This window comes from Macrotis lagotis, chromosome X (genome assembly GCF_037893015.1).
Source record: "Macrotis lagotis isolate mMagLag1 chromosome X, bilby.v1.9.chrom.fasta, whole genome shotgun sequence".
Taxonomy (NCBI): Eukaryota; Metazoa; Chordata; class Mammalia; order Peramelemorphia; family Peramelidae; genus Macrotis; species Macrotis lagotis.
Genome location: NC_133666.1, coordinates 147,658,672 through 147,674,040, shown reverse-complemented (window position 1 = coordinate 147,674,040; position 15,369 = coordinate 147,658,672). Strand labels below are relative to the sequence as shown.

Sequence of the window (15,369 nt, the reverse complement as noted above, 5' to 3'; positions counted from 1 at the left end):
TGGCTTGCCCAAGGCCACACAGCTAGGTAATTATTAAGTGTCTGAAGTCGGATTTGAATTTAGGTACTCCTGACTCCAGGGCCTGTGCTCTATCTACTGTGCCACCTAGCTGCCCCTAACACCTAAGTTTTTAAATGAGGAAATGAAGATTCAGAAAAATTAAATGATCTAATGTCATTGAGTTAGTAAGTAAGTTTCAAGGGCAGGATTTGAATCCAGATCTCTGATTACAGTGATTGTTTTCTTTCTTTTCTGATACATGAGAAAAATAGGACATAATCATTGCCTTCAAAGATATTTTAATCTTAAGGATAAAATACATACATAGGGAAGTATTTGAAGAATATAGAAAAATATCAATATTAGGGTAAGTGGCTTGGGAATTATTGGAAAGAGGAATCAACATAAATACTGTGAGAATTTATTGGAAGGAAAAATCAACATAACCTGGGAAAGTTCCATGAAAGATGTGAGAATTAAACTAAATCCTTAAGAATGAATAGCATTTTGGGAAGTCAGAGGAAATAGGGAGTGCATTCCAGTTTGGAAGAACAGCAAGAATCAAAGTGCAGAAGTGAAAAGAGGAGTGAAGACTTTTATATTTATTCCCCAGTTAATATACATTTATTAAATGTCTACTTTGTGTTGTGAGGCAGCTAGGTCACTCAATGAATAGTGTTCTGGGTCTGGAGACAGAAAGACCTGAGTTCAAATTGGATCTCTGACACTCACTAACTGTGTGACCCTGGGCAACTCAGTTAACCTCTATCTTCCTTACTCCACTGAAGGAGGAAATGGCAAACCACTCCAGTATCTTTGTGAAGAGAATCCCATACAGAGACATGACTAAATGACTGAAGAACAAAAAATATTCTAGGTACTGTACTATATACAAAAACAAAGGTGAAAAATAGTGTTTGTTTTTCAAGCAGTTTACATTTTACTTTACTTTTAGGGGGACCTAACATGTATACAGATAAGTGAATATGAGATAATTTGAGGAAGCAGAGACAATTATCAATTAGGGGAAACTGGAGGCAATAGTAATAACTTATATTGATGTAGTCCTATGATGCTTTTTCCTGCCACACATTATTTGAGTTTCATGAGAATCTTGTGAAATAGGTACTGGTATTCTGATCTCCATTTTATAGATGAATAAACTGAGGATCAGGGAGGTTAAATATTTTTTCCAAGATCACATAGCTACTTAGCATCAATATTAGCATCCAAATCCAGATCTTGTTGACTCCAAAGCTATCACTATCCACTTTACCACACTGCCTTCTGTGGTTGATGAGAGATGGATTATAGAAATAGGTTAGGTCCAGATTGTGCAGCAAGGGGTTTGGACTTTGCATATTTCTTTCTAGTCCTCACTATGATTTTCCCTTTTCTACATTCCTTTTATATTTATGGGGTAATTTGGAGCTGGGCATTTATGGCTACATATTCTCTTTACTCATTTATTCATTACCAATATATTTCCTGTACTTCCTTTCCTTCTTATCATATTTATTAAGCAGTCTCAACTTTCCCTTCCTTCTGTAGGGTGAGGGACAAAATGCCCAGGTATTTAGTGTCCTTTCTGTCATTTCACATCATTGTGAAACTTATCATCCAATCTTTTTTAGTATAAATATTTCACTACAACAAAAAGATCTCCATAGTGATCATAGTACCAAAGTTCCGATACACCACAAGCAGTGCTATTTGATATAACCCAATTACCAGTCAGAAAATGAATGTAGAAGCATTGCAGTGCCATATCAATGTCAGCTATTACTGTTGCCTCATTTGGGAAGTCTTTCCTGATTCTTCCTAATTCCTTCCTAATTATTGCTTTCTACTTCCTCAAGAGTTCTGTGCCTTGATTCAAGAAGACTTAAGTTCAAATTGGACCTCAGATACTCATTAGCTTTGTGAACCGAGAAAAGACACTTAACCACTATCTGTCTCAGTTTCCTTAACTGCAAAATAAGGCTAATAATAATATCCTCCCCCCTTGTTTTCAGGATCAAATAGAATGATGTCTGTGCATTTTGATACATTGTTGTTGTTGTTCAGTTGTATCTGACTTTTTCTGACCTCATTTGGGGTTTTCTTGGCAAAGATACTAAAGTGGTTTGTAATTTCCTTCTTAGTCCATTTTACAAGATGAAAAAACTGAGGCAAAAATAGTTAAGTGACTTACCCCAGGTCACACAGCTTTTTTGTGTCTGAGGCAGGATTTGAAATAATGACGATGAGTGATACTGGCTCCAGACCCAGTGCTCTATCTACTGTGCCACCTATCTGCTCCTTTTGGTATATAGTAGATGCCTAATACATAATTTCTCCCCCATCCTTCTCATAAAAGAATTTGAACAGCTCTTATAATGCATGTACTGCTTTTGAACTGTCTTGAATCAATATCTTTTGTGATGTTATATCTGGTTTTTATTTATTTATTTCAGAGGCAGGATAGTAGGTAGACAGAGGCAACTTTAGAAAGACCTCTATTCAAGTCCTGTGTCTGACATATAATGACTATGTGACTCTGGACAAATCTCTCTAAGTAATTAGCAAATTCTTTTAGGACAATTAAGTTACAGAGAAGATATCACTCTTCCTTTAGAAAAAATTTCTATACCAATGAAATCACAGACTTACTCCCATTCCCACTTACATATTCATTTTCAGTTTATTCTCTTATTTTCTTAAAAATTATTGGTATTTTTTGTTACATATATATTTATTTCTAAATATATTCTTCTCCACTTCCAGTGAAAGTTCCAGTAAACTTTCCATTGTAATGAAGAATACCAAAGAAAGAATAAAAATAACAACTTAGTAAAATTACCCGGTATACTAGTAGAATCTGCCAAAATCTACCCAGTTCTACACCAATTATCTTCCATTTCTTCCTTTTTTTGTTTCTTCTTCTTGATCAAACTTCACCCTAGGCTTTTAAACATTAGGAAAGAAGATTCAACGCAATAAGCATTTATTGAGCTCCAACTGGGCTAGGCTCTAAGGAAGAAATGTAGCATAAGTCATGTTTATTACCCTCAAGAGGCTTACAATCTAGCAGCTATACTCCTATACACCAGTAAGAGAGTTAGCACTATACTTTGTAATGGATAGACTATGCTGTTCAATAAAATCATTGAATTGTCTATTCAACTGTTCAAAGAAATGAAAAAGAGTGATATATTGCCTATACCAAGCCAATTATTATCAATCAGGCATAGAAACAATAATATCAATAACATAATCTAACAATCCTTCCTTTTTTATTTTTTTCAAATCTGGGTCCACAACTAAGAAGAAACCCCTTGAAATTTCAAGCCATTATATTTTTGGAAATTGCTCCTGTTCATCTCTTCATTGCTTCTAGCTCTTTGGGTCCATCTGATGAAATGACTGGGATGGGCATAGCTTTAGTCTTCTGATGCTCAATGGAGAAAGCTTCATGGCTTTATCTGCCCTGCTCTACTGCTGACTGCTTCAGCCAAGAAAACTCACAACATCTGTTTCTGTAATAAAAAGCCAACAAAAGCAGGGCAAATCATTTTTTTCACCCCCCCCTCCATTTCTTCGGTGCTTTAGAGGCTGGTCACCTACTGTCATGGTCTTGAATGAGGCTGTTGCTACGTTGCTTGAACTGATGGCAAAAGGTATGATCGATAGTTGAAATGATAGAAAGTGGATGAGGCATAAATTAGAAAGACAATCTTTTGAAACTCTGGCCCCAAGCAGTCAAAGAGGTATAGAAAGCACTGAGGCTCTATGAAGAAGAAAAATAATTCTACTTAGCAGCAGGGTAACCTTGCTAGGATTATATAACGTTTCTCAGTCTTCTCTGCAAATTCCAAATATTTGGTCCAGACACAATGTTTCTTCTACATGATGGGATATTCAACCTGTGTTATTGATTTTCCTGTGAAAATTAAATTCAAATATGTAAAATGAGAGAGAGGCAGTATGGCATGATGAATCAAGAGCTAGTTTCACAGCCAGGAAGATACTGTATTTAAACACAAACTGGCTGTGAGACCTTGGGTAAACTGCTTAGCCTCTCAGACTATTCATATGGTCTAGGTACAATTAATGCCTTTCCTATGATGAGATATTCAACTTGTGTTGTTAATTGCCCTGTGAAAATTAAATTCAAATTTATAAAATGGGAGAGAGGCAGCATAGCTTAGTGAATTAAGAACTGGTCTCAAAGACAGGAAGATCCTGGATCAAATCATGCCACAGGCTGGCCGATCTTGGACATAGTACTCTCAGGCATCTAGGAAGTTCTGTAAGACTTTAAGTTACAGAGAATACACTGGTAGATCTTTCCTCATCTAGAACTTCCCTCTATTAGTTAAATCACAAACTTAGTCCTTAGTCTTATTAATTGAGGGAGGGCAGGGAAAGAGTTTGAGTCCTCTAATCCCTACACACAGAGAGACTAGGACACTGAGAGGCAGTTGGATGAATAGTGGTAATGGGAAATAATGTGGGACCACATCAGGTTGAAGCTCACCAGGAATGCAGTTGCTGGAGATGGGAATGAATATGCATTTGATAGCTTCTTATTTCAAATAGTTCTTTTTTTTTTTTAGGTTTTTTTTTCTTTGCAAGGCAAATTGGGTTAAGTGGCTTGCCCAAGGGCCACACAGCTAGGTAATTATTAAGTGTCTGAGACCAGATTTGAACCCAGGTCCTCCTGACTCCAAGGCCAGTGCTTTATCCATTATGCCACCTAACCACCCCTCAAATAGTTATTCTTGCTGAGTACCAAGGGAAGAAGTTTTAATTTAGTGAATAAAAAGATAACTTCAGAGTCCGGAAGGCTTGGGTTTAGGTCTCTCTCCTAGAAGATGCCAGTCATGAGAGTTTGAGCCAGTACTTGATCTCTGTTTCTGAAAAATCCCTAACTCTCTAAATTGAATAGTTCCCAAAACACTGATACCCATCTGCCACCTTTCCCCTCTCGACAGTGCTCCCTTTCCCCAACCTTCACCAAGTTTGGTTCTATATTGCCAAACAAGTGTAGCTTTTGTTAACACTTGAATTTTTTGTATCCCGGGGAAAACCCAATTGTTCCTCTTTTGTTATGGCTCTCACCCCAGTTCAAATACTTATTACATATGTAGTCAAAAGCAAGTCCTTTGAATTTTATTTTCATCATCTATAAATTGAAATGATAATATTTGTTGTTGTAAGGATCAAATAGGATAAAGAATATATAGTCTTTTGCAAGTCATACTACTTAAACTTAGCTATCATAATGAAAGATAACACATGTCTACATTTTTTTTTGGAAATGGATATGTAAAATGTTTGTCCTTCTTTCTTGAAGAAGACCATGATATCAAGTAGGTGATGCCATGACAAGCAAATGAATTACATTTGAGTGAGGGGGACCTGTGCTAAGTCACCAGTCTCATTTTTTCTTTTAGAGTCATCTGGGTCCGGTGGCCAGATATGAACCAGGATGACTGGAGATGACTTGGGGGGTGGGGTAATCAGGATTAAGTGACCTGTCCAACGTCACACAACTAGTAAGGGGCAAGTGTCTGAGGCTGGATTCGAACTCTTGTCCTCCTGACTCCAAGGCCAGTGCTCTATGCATTAAATTATGAATGGATAATTAATAATTCACCAATACATCTCTGATTCATAAGATGTGTTTATAGATTCCACAGAGAGGATTCCAATGTCTATGGTAACTTTGTTTTGCAGTTGAACTGCCTTGTGAACCATAAACTTGTAAAATGTCTTCCTTCTTATTCATAAGGTTGGCCTCTCCTGCTTTAACTTAGTACTAAGGATAATTTTTTTAGTTAGTTTTTGCAAGGCAATGGGGTTAAGTGGCTTGCCCAAGACCACACGGCTAGGTAATTATTAAGTGTCTGAGGCTGGATTTGAACTCAGGTACTCCTGACTCCAAGGCCGGTGCTCTATCCACTGTGCCACCTAGCTGCCCCAAGAATAGTCTTTTTAAAGAAGAATCAGAATTATGTGTTACATAGTCAAACAAATATATGTGAAATTCACATTTTCATAGGATGCTTAGTTCTGATAATATTCGCGGGAGAGTGTATTTGAAAGTTAATTTTGGGATGGCTAGGTGGCGTAGTGGATAAAGCACCGGCCTTGGAGTCAGGAGTACCTGGGTTCAAATCCAGCCTCAGACACTTAATAATTACCTAGCCGTGTGGCCTTGGGCAAGACACTTAACCCCATTTGCCTTACAAAAAAAAAGAAAGTTAATTTCAGCTAGCCAAGAAAACACAGTTCTGCTACTTTTCCTGATAGCTCATGAATAGGATGGTGTCACCAGTAATATTTTGTATAAATCAATGATAGCATTTATTATTGATATGAAATCACATTTACAGATAGTTTTTTTTTTCAAAGGTAGACATTGAGACAGGTAGAGAAAAATAACAATGATAGGATAGTATTTGTGGGGTTGTAGTGGGTAGAACTATATTCGTATAAACATATATATGCAAAAAGACTTTTTCCATCCGTATGAAGAAGTCCTGATTTATTTTTCAATGAATAAGAAGTCAAAATTGATTTCAAATGACTAACAAGTAGAGAAATGTAAAACAAAACTTAAAGCATCTCTTAGTTTTCTCCTCCATTCAGAAAACTGACAAAGATTAAAAAAATGGAAATTGTGGACAAGGGACTGTGGAAAGACTGTTTCACTATTGCATTGTTTAAAGAGTTATAAAATATTACAGCCATACTGGAAAGTAATTTCAAATTATGCTAAACAAAACTGAACAAAATGTCCATCTCTGTCTTGTGATCCCATTGCTAAGGATCTGTTTCCAGGAGATTTAAAGAGAGTTTCCAGATACAATAAAATATTCTTAGAAGCACTTTTTGTAATAGCACATAATCTAAATTTGAAGTCTGTTGATTGAAAAATAGTAACAATTTATAGTACATACTCCATAAGAATATAAACTCCTGGGGGCGGCTAGGTGGCACAGTGGATAGAGCACCGGCCCTGGAGTCTGGAGTACCTGGGTTCAAATCTGGTCTCAGACACTTAGTAATTACCTAGCCGTGTGGCCTTGGGCAAGCCACTTAACCCTATTGCCTTGCAAAAAACTAAAAAAAAAAAAAAAAAAAAGAATATAAACTCCTTGAGAGCAGGGACTACCTAATTTTTGTATTTGTATCCCCAGCATTTCACACAAGGCCTGTCCATAATAGATGCTTTATCAATGTTTATTGATTAATGAAAAATGATTAAGATGAGGGACTTTAAGAAGTATGTGGGGGCAGCTAGGTGGCACAGTGGATACAACACTGGTCCTGGAATCAGGAGGACCTGAGTTCAAATCCAACTACAGACACTTAATAATTGCCTAACTGTGTGACCTGCAACAAGTTGCTTAACCCCATTGCTTTCTCCCCCCAAACCCAAACAAACTAAAAAAAAATAAGTATGTAGAGACATATAAATTGATATAGTGGGAAGTAAACTGAACTCAGAGAATAAATGCACAATTGCTACAACAATTAAGTGGGAAAAAAACATAAAACCCAAACTGAACACTGTATAAACATAGTAACCAAGGTTTACCTCAGAGTAAAGTTCCTCCATGTCTTTGCAGAGTTTCAAATATGGATTTGAATATTATTTCATTTCTTATCAGATAAACATGGAGTGCTGGTTAGTTTTGATAAACTGCTTTTTCCAAATCCTTTTTAATTTTTATTCTTCATAGCAGGTATAGCTCTGGTGGAGGGACAAAGGGAAGGATGTATTTGAAAATGAAGGTGAAGTAAAACAAACAAAAGCAAAAAATTTTTTACTAAATACTTCCTAAAAAGCCTTAGCTTATAAAACTCTGTTGGATCTAGGTGTGGTGAAACAGAACTGTAATAGCTGCTCCTGGACAGGCTAAGGTTGGGTCATAGCTTGAATTTAGGAGTTCTGGGCTGCATTAGGATTAAATTTGATGGGATATTCAGCACCACTCTGGAGAATTCCTGGGGAGGGGAAGGGGAAGGCGCCAAAATACCTAAGGAAGAGGTAATTGGCCATGGTCAGAAATGGAGTAGATCAAGAATTCCCATCATGGGGATTGAGTGGACAAGCATATAGTTATAAGGGGAAGAATGTAGGTTGAGATTTTGAACTATTAGGGATGTAAATAAGAAAGATGGTGGAACAGATTTAGGCAACTACTATATACTCAGATATTGTGAGAACACAAGAGAAATGTTACCATTACTCTCATTTTATAGAAGAGAAAACCAAAGCACAAAATAGTGAAATTTCTTGCCTAAGTTATGTGACTGACCAAGTCACTTAACTTCTTGCTGCCTCAGGAAACTCTCTATGATTGTAATTTGCAAAAGATATATTTACTAATTTGCATGGATAAAAAAGGCTCTCAATGGGTCCTGACTGTACCAATTATTTGTCCAACTATTAGTAGTGGGATCAGATTGGTCAATAGCTACTATGCTTTCAGTCTAATTGAAATAGGAAGACAGACTCAAAAAAAAGTCTATTTGAAAAGCAACCTTTCTTTTTATCAAGTAACCCTATTCTTTCATCTTCCAAAACAATACTCACAAGTCCCAAAACTACAATTTCCTCTATTTGGAAGGATGCAGGGCAGAGTTAACCTCTATATGTGATGTTAGAGGGAATAGAAGGGAAGAGGGAAGGGCAGAAAAGGGAATTGGAACATATATGCCTTAGCTGCTGAACAGTCTCAATGGAGGAAAAAATAAAGAAGAACTTTAATAATTTATGATAGGATCCAGTTACAACAAAATAACAATGCATCTTATTCTTGGGGAGTTAAACTGATTTGATTTCTGTCTTCCTTCACCCATCCAAGTAGGAAAGGTTGATTTTGTTTCAGCAAGAAGAGTTAATAATGGAGTTTCTCCCTATACAATTTTTCTTGAGAATAAAAATGAAATGTATCTTAGCTGCATCTTGGCCATTGGAAAACACATTTAAATCAGATGGAGTTACTTATCCAAAGTTCTATGTCAGGTTACTGATTGCTAATTCCAGTTAAAGTTAATGAGAATATTAAAATATAGCTTCACTAGGGGTGGCTAGGTGGATAAAGCACCGGCCTTGGAGTCAGGAGTACCTGGGTTCAAATCTGGTCTCAAACATTTAATAATTACCTAGCTGTGTGGCCTTGGGTAAACCACTTAACCCCATTTGTCTTGCAAAAACCTAAAAAAAATATAGCTTCACTGAAGATTCACTTCATTGTCTTAGGATGTGAGTTTGAATTGGGCCTTTTTCACCCAGGGTCATCTTTGTAGGAAGACTTTTAACAGATAATAACAGCTAGCAAACTGAAAAAAGGTTTCCAGAATTCAGAGAATTCTCATTCTGATTCAGGGATCATTTATATTCCTCCTGAAATTTAAAAAGGGGGGGGAAAGCAATTTTCTTCTTAAAACATAGACACTTAACTGTATTTTTGAGCAGCATGCATATTAAAAGGTAAGAAATTATAGTTGTAACGAATATTTTAATACATTATTTTATGAAATTAAATTTCTGCTCTTCTCATTTTAATTTGATAAATGAGACTAAATACAGGATATATTTCCAGCTCACTGTATGGGCAATTTGAAGTATGACTTTCATTAGACATAATGAAGAAATCTATATTACAGTCTCCTTGCATGCTAATATGATCACGAGTCCATCTGCAAAATATTGCAGTGATTGGCTAGGGACACTTTCCAGGAAGAGATTTTTAGTCCTGAGCTAATCATTGATATGCCTTTGTGAACCTGATCTTTTCTCCCTCCTTTGGTTCCCATTCTAATTAGTATCTTGTCCAAGGTAAAATTGTGATGTGGCTTGCTTGTCTTTGGTGTTCTTCCATTCTCTCTTTTGGTCCCATAACTTTTTATTATCTCTTTCTGAACAAATGCTTGCTCATACACATGAATGCATATGCACACTTAATGTTCTTATTTTGCCTTCTTACTTCTTAGGCAATCCACCTATGGTATCTTGATTGGGTCTTCCTAACATCTTTCCCACATGCCATTTTTATGTTTCTTCCCTTTTCCTATCAATCCCTGTTCCATGGTCAATTTTTATCATCATTCTCAGTAATGGGAACTAATTTTTATTCATCATTCATTCAACAATTAGTGGCATCCTCCAAGGCAACTTTTTGCATTTTGTTCAAATTACATGGGTAGTACCTGCTCATTCAATTAAATTTAAAAGGTGATTACTAAATGAATGCTAGGGATAGGATGGCTGTGCTAGGTGTTGAGGGTAACAGAAATTAAAAATAAATGATGTGATCTTTGCCTTTTGGGAAAGAAGGAATAGTATTTTTTAACCACCTATTATTTTCTAGGTGCTATGCTAGGACCTTTACAAATAATATCTTAATTGATCCTCACAACAATCTGGCGAGGCAAGCGCTATTACTATCTTTATTTTTCCAGTTGAGGAAACTGAAACATTTAGAGGTTAAGTGTCTTTCAAGGGTCACATAAGTAGTAAATGTTGGAGGCTGAATTTTAATTCAAGTCTTCCTGACTCTAAGCATAGCAGTCAAACTAACTGCTGCACCACCCAGATGCCTGTAACATAGTCTGTTAGGTATGATGTATACTGACAACTCTAAGTTAGAATGTGATAAGGGAAGACAAGAGGTTCAAAAGACAATACTGAAGGAATTTGGAGAGAAGGATTTGGATCTGAGATGATTGAGGTTGATGTCATTTAGGAGATGGCACTTGAACTGTACCTTAAAGAAAGATGCTAATTTCAAAAGATTTGGACTTGAGGAAGAATTTGTTTAAGACAAGGAGAATATATATAGTTAGAGAGCAAAAATGGAAGAGTACGATTAGGGAGTAGTAGTTCAGTTTTCTTAGAACATGAAGTATGTCAAAGAAACTCTTATAAAACAAGACTGCAAAGATAGTTTAGAATCATTTTGCTGTTGTGGTTTTTTAAGTCATGTCCAATTCTTTGTGGCCTCATTTGGGGATTTTCTTGGCAAGGATATTGGAATAGGTTTAGCATTTTCTTTTCCAGGTCATTTTATGGATGATAAACTGAGGCAAACAGAGTTAAATGAATTATCCAGGGTCACACAGCTAGTTAATCTGAAATCAGATTTGAACTCAGAAGATGAGTCTTCCTGATTCCTGGCTTGGTTCTTTATCCACTTTACACCTAGTTGCATCTCTACAATCCAGATTGAAGAGGAATTTAAATGTCAGACTGAATTTGAAGCTTATTACATTATTGCACTATGAAGAATAAGATAAAAGTTCTAGTAGGAAACTCTGAAAGTCTTAGAGTAGAGGAGTTATATAATCATACTTATGAATTAGGAAGATGATTTTAGCTATGGTATAAGGGAGCATAGACTCAGAGCTGGAAAGGATCTCACAGGTCATTTATTCCAGAGCTGCCCACATGTCACAAAATTCACTAGTGTACTGTACCAGATTAAAATGTATTGGGAAATATCAACAAAATAAATAATATGCAATAAACATAGATAATGTTGATTTGTTTTTTTCATTCAAAAGGTGCACTGATAGAGATCTGTTCCTATATGAATTTGACACCACTGTCTAGTTTAACTTCTTCATTTTACAGAGGGGCAATGGAGTCCCATAATGGTGACATGACTTGTCTAATGTCAAAGAGATGATTTAAGTTCGAGATCTATGACTATAAATCCAGGCCTTTTGACACTGTTTACACTGTAATGTAGGCAGGTGACTAGTTAAAAAGGTATTATAATAATTAGAAAAGAAGTAATGAAGAGATAAACTCTAATATTAGCACAGAGAGAGAAAAAAAGAGAGGAGCCTCGTGAACCTATACTTAGCACAAATGGTTCTGTCCTATGTGGATCTTTGGGGCAGCAAACACTATGTTGTCCATTCTGTTCCTTGACCCTTTTTTTTTTTTGTTTTGTTTTATTTTGCTTTTTAGGTTTTTTGCAAGGCAAACGGGGTTAAGTGGTTTGCCCAAGGCCACACAGCTAGGTAATTATTAAGTGTCTGAGACCGGATTTGAACCCAGGTACTCCTGACTCCAGGGCCGGTGCTTTATCCACTGTGCCACCTAGCTGCCCCATCCTTGACCCTTTTTGAAGTCACAGTGTTTCTTGAGTAGATGGCCATCTTCTGGGTTGAAGGATCAAGCAATTATGGTAGACTCTAGCAAGTATGTTGGTTGAAGGTCTATATGACCAAGGCAAAGCTGAGAGTCAGTGGTAAGAGGAAGTAAGACTGAGTGAACTGATCTGTGTAATGGGTTGATATTATGGGGATTGGGGTGGATAAGCATAAAGTTATAAGGGGAAGGATGTAGTCGAAATTTTGAAATTATAGGGTTGTAAATAAGAAAGATGGAAGAACAAATTTAGGCAACTACTATGTACCTGGATGTTGTGAGAGCACTAGAGAAATGTTTCCATGACCCTTATTGTTGGGAGCCAGGGTCTCTAAGCTGTTTGACACAGTTGCGGCAAGAAGACTCAGGGCAGTCACACTGCCTGATGGAACAACATTTCCTTCTTCAAAAATGACAGGATAAACCCAAAGGTGGTATCTCCATTTTTTAGAGCTTCTTTAATAGCCCCATAAAATCCCACACCTGATAATGGAGGTGGGGTCACTATTTTCTTGTTTTTCTTTCCTTCTTTCTTCTTTTCTACAGTAAATGTACCCCAATCATTATTATATCTAGCTGCTTCTTCTTCCAGATCCTCCTCTTCCTCAGGAGTTAATTCATCAGGAGGAGGATCTTCCTCAGGCTCATCTCTAAGAGATGCCCTTAAGTTATTTCTAGATTTTATTAATAAAGGAGTTTCCTCAGTTGCAGCATAAACTGCAGATGATAACTTAGTATTTATTTTTGTAATTTCATGGTCAGGATCAAGAGTGTCCTTGACCAGGCTCCATAAACTGAATACATCTGTAGGAACTTTCTCTGGTCCTTGTTCTATATAATATTTTCTGATGTCTTCTACTTTTTGCCAAATTTCAAGATCTATAGACCCACTTTCAGGAAACCAAGGACAGCAATTATGCACAAATGAGATGAATCAAGTGACTCGGACCTTAGAAACCTTGATTCCTCTTTTATGTATTAAATGAGTCAGAATTTCAATAAAAAGAACTCTCTGCCTACTTTTATTATTACCCATGATGTTCTTAAGATTACTGCCCTTTCTTGCCTGATATAACTCTCATCAGGGGGCCTGCAGATTCCCCGAGCAGAAACCTATCTATCCCGCTAGGAAAATAAAAAAGGGAGGGTATATTACCTGTCAAGTCCCTGTTCGTGGCGCCAGTCTGTGGGGGTCCAGCCTCCGTGGGGTCCTTGGAACTTGACAGGAGGGATAGAGTCGGCGAAATGAGTTGAGTCAACAAGTGGGTAAAGGCAGGAGCAGGTTGACTGACTGTCAGCTGCTTAGATTTATTTTTATAGTCTCAGAATCATATGAAACAAGCAAACTAAAATCATTTCCTTGGTTACAAAAGTATACAATTTTCATCATTAATCACATAGTTCATATGGTTACAAGTTTGATCATGTAGTGGTTACAAGTGTGATTATCAATCATGTAATTAATTTTCTTGTCCCTGCTCAGACGATGATGACCTCAACCTGCCTGTTGCCTAGTTTGTTGCTGCATAGTAAAGTTATTGATTAAACACAACTTTCCTTAGAATAATCTTTGATATAATTTGTTTAATGGAATGCTTCTATGTTTTTGTACCGCATATGTAATGTTTTCGATATGCTCCCTTGACAACCTATAGTGAGGGTAGCTGTGCTTGTCCACCTGTCTGTTGACTCCTTCAATAACTAATTTTCCTTTCAGCCCTTGTTGGCAGATGCTACGGTTTCTATGACTTTTTATTCTTTGCCAATAAACTAAGGCTGTTAGAGTTCACATATTGGTTACCTATACTAACTATTCTCTCACCATCTTTATCATATATTCCTGTGTATGATAAGGGGGGCAAAACTGTTAATTTCCCTGGAATTCTATCTGACCCATCTTGTATCTGGTTTCCCCATATATATTCTGACATCTCCCTGGAACTCCCAGTGCTGTGTCTTCCAAAGATTTCATAATGCTGAAGCCTTTTGTATGTCTCAGGGAGAGGCAGTCCTGTTAAATTTGGACAGAGTTCACAATCTGTTTTATTCAAGGAATTTCTCTGAAATCCTTCCTTTATAGTCATTCCACTATTAGGATGAGTAAGTTTTGCAATCAATAATAGACCTATAAATATGGGTATACATGGAATCCCTATATATATTGAAGAAGGAAATGTTGTTCCATCTGTGTCAAACAGCTTAGAGACCCTGGCTCCCAATACTACCTAATTCTGAATCCTATGGTGGTGTAGTACATCTCTAAGTTAATTTATCTTTTTTGGCTACTCTTAATCATTGTTTCCACTAAGACTTTCATATAGTTTATAGAATAATCATATCTCCTCCATTTTGGGCCTGGATTACTTTTTTTTAAAAAAAGAATAAAACGTAAAACTTTCCATTTCTCCCCATTTAGTTACCTCTTTATGGTTTTTGGTACCCCACTAAAGGTGTCCCATTGATCTGCAGTCTGTTTCCTGACCATTCAATCAATTCTAAATCCACCTACATTCATTTTGTCCACTTCTCTCCATCTTGTCAACAAGTATATCAAAGAGATTTTGTCAAAGCCCCTACTGTAATACAGATATGCAATATCATAGATAGAGCATTTGTTAATCACTTAATGTGTCTTGTTGACAAGTACATTATAAGAGTCAAAGACCCTAACCCATGCTATGTCATAGATAAATAGAGCATTTATTAAACACTTAATGTGGATCAGAGACAGTGTTAAGTACTAGAGACACAAATACATGCAAACAAGATAAATTCTATGTTTAAGGAGCTTACATTCAAGTGCTAGATAAAGGAGATCTAGAAAGTGAGAAGAGGAGGGTTAGGAGCAGAAGAGTCCAGGCAGAAGCATCTCATGAGGAGATGGCTACTCGCAAGGAGTTGAAGTCCAGAAAGTAAGGTCAACTGAAAGTTAAATAAGCTTGATGGAGTCTCTCAGTGGTCCCAGAAAAGGAATAGTCAGCCAGGAAAACAGAAACTTCTCTGGCATTCCATTAAATGTACAAATCTAATAACAATGTCAAAAAAGAAAATAATATCAATTTAATATATTGAGCCCAATAAAAATAAAGTGATGGCAGTTAGGTTATGAAGAGGATAAAGCACCAGCCCTGGAGTCAGTAGGATCTGAGTTGAAATCCATCCTCAAATGCTTAACACATATTAACTATGTGACCCTGGGCAAATCACTTAAC

At 36.7% G+C, this 15,369-nt stretch overlaps 1 long non-coding RNA gene across 1 annotated transcript; it reads right to left on the bottom strand.

The window, feature by feature from the left end:
* Nucleotides 1–2,502: 2,502 nt before the first annotated feature.
* On the bottom strand, nucleotides 2,503–13,668 carry LOC141500574 (uncharacterized). The gene is made up of 3 exons (XR_012471975.1): nucleotides 13,314–13,668; nucleotides 7,589–7,744; nucleotides 2,503–3,922 (listed from the first exon to the last, which is right to left on the bottom strand). It is a non-coding gene; the product is annotated as an uncharacterized LOC141500574 (long non-coding RNA).
* Nucleotides 13,669–15,369: the final 1,701 nt, after the last annotated feature.